Raw genomic sequence first — 2,500 nt, 5'->3', positions numbered from 1 at the left:
AGTCGCAGGATGACGATCGCAGCAACCCTGCAGCTACCGGGCGCAGATCTTACAAGACAGCCTTGTGATGCCTTGTTTATGCAATTTGTTTATTTTAGTAAATTTTCCAACTTGATATCATCTAGTTGGTTGGGTCTCTATATTAGGTTGGCTGACCCATGATCTCTCCCCAGGGGATTAGTTGATGAAGTAATCAGTATTGGTGGTTTTCAACCCACCATAGTATCAATGATAGACTCACTCACTAGCGTATCTAGGTTCGATTTACCTAATACATGCAAATCTGTGCACTGTGTGTGTGTGTGTGTGTGTGTGTGTGTGTGTGTGTGTGTGTGTGCATGAATACGCGCGCACACACACACACACACACACACACACACATGAGCGCAATGCGTGTACGGACTCTCACGGATCTGCATATGTTGGGTAAATCAAACCTAGATATGTGTGTGTGTGTCTGTATATAAATATATATATAAATAAATATATATATATATATATATATATATATATATATATATATATATATATATATACCCAGTACCTCAGGTGGAGTGGAGAGAATGGACACAGAAAACTGGATCAGTAAATGTAGGAACTTAATGTTACCAGGTACCAGAGGTAAAGGGAGGCCAAGCAAGACCTGGCAACAAGTAATTAAAGAGAACTTTAGTGAATTGGGAACAGAAAAAGATCTGAAAGAAGACCGTAATGCTTGGAAAAAAAGCCATTTAGAAACCCCGTCTAACCCATGTAAGCTTGGAAAATGGACGTTAAACGATGATATATATATATATATATATATATATATATATATATATGTATATATGTATATATGTATGCATGTATGCATATATGTGTGTATGTATATATATATATATATATATATATATATATATGTACACACACACACACACATATGTGTGTGTGTGTGTGTGTATGTGTATGTATATATATGTATATATACATACATTTATATATATATATAATATATATATACATTGTGTATGTATGTAGTTTCAAATATATGCGTGTAATTGTGTCTGTATACATTACAGACATACATTTATATCTGTATTTGCATCTATACCAACATGTATATCTATATATCTATATAAATAACACACTCACACATACGTACACAGATCCACACACACACGAACACACACACACATATACATATATATACATATATATATGCATACATACAATATACATGCGTGTATACATACATGCATACATACACACACACATATATAATATATATGCATATATGTATATATAGATATATGTATATATATGTAAGTTGATATAATATATATGAATATATATAAGTGTGTGTGTGTGTATGCATGTATGTATACATGCATGTATGTTGTATGTATGCATATATATGTGTATATATATATGTATATATATATCCGTGCGTGTTTGTGTGTGTGTGTGTATGTGTGTGTATGTGTGTGTGTATAAGATAGATAGATTGATAGACACACACACACAAATATATGCATATATATACACACACATAGTGTATATATATGCAGCACATATACTGCTCCTTTGCAGTGTGCGTTGCATAACGTGGCCAGTTCCCTTTGGCACGATCTTGTAGAGCTTGAACTGCCACGTGGAAGCCACGTTTCGCCGTAATAAGATTTATCACACCTGTGGCGCGGGGTGCAGTGCACAGCGCCGGTTCGCTTGTTCACAACAGTGTTTTTCTCAAGTTCACCCTCTTAAAGTCTTACCAAGAATGTCTTTAGCCCTCTTTCTAAGATTTAGTAGGAGGACCTTTTGCTTTGTGTTTTCTAATGAAAGTCCTGATTGCCAGATTAGTCTTACGGCCAATAAAATGTCCAGCAACCAGGTCACAAGGCGACGAGGGAATAAATAGGACAGCGAAGGCTTCCTTCTCTCACTCTTCTTGCTTTGCTCTGCGACGCACAGGGCATTTCACCATTCAGATGAACAAAATTACCACTGCCAAAGAATATTTCATTGTTTAGATAAGCAAAAGCATCTCGGTTGCGTGCCGGAGTCGAGAAAATGCTTCGTTTACATAGGATCTGCAACGTCTTTCGCAAGGAATGAATGCGGTTTGATTAATCACTTACGCTGGATGGCTCGAACTGGCTAAGACTGACCATTCATCGCGCACGAAACAATTTGGCTATCAACAGTACTTCTCTTTGATCGTTGTGTTCTGTTGTGTTTTCATTACCATCGCCTTATTCTGGTATTAGATTTGGCAAGTCTACAGACGTCTCTCGCTTTTCCTTCTCTCGCTTTAATCCCCCCACTCTTTGTGTCTGTCTCTATGTGTTAATACCTGTGTCTGCCAGTCTCTCTCTCTCTCTCTTTCTCTCTCTCTCTCTCTCTCTCTCTTTCTCTCTCTCTCTCTCTCTCTCTCTCTCTCTCTCTCTCTCTCTCTCTCTCTCTCTCTCTCTCTCTCTCTCTCTCTCTCTCTCTCTCTTCTACGGTATACAGTCATATGCAG

This window comes from Penaeus chinensis, chromosome 36 (assembly GCF_019202785.1).
Source record: "Penaeus chinensis breed Huanghai No. 1 chromosome 36, ASM1920278v2, whole genome shotgun sequence".
Taxonomy (NCBI): domain Eukaryota; kingdom Metazoa; phylum Arthropoda; class Malacostraca; order Decapoda; family Penaeidae; genus Penaeus; species Penaeus chinensis.
Note: the sequence above shows the minus strand (reverse complement) of the source record.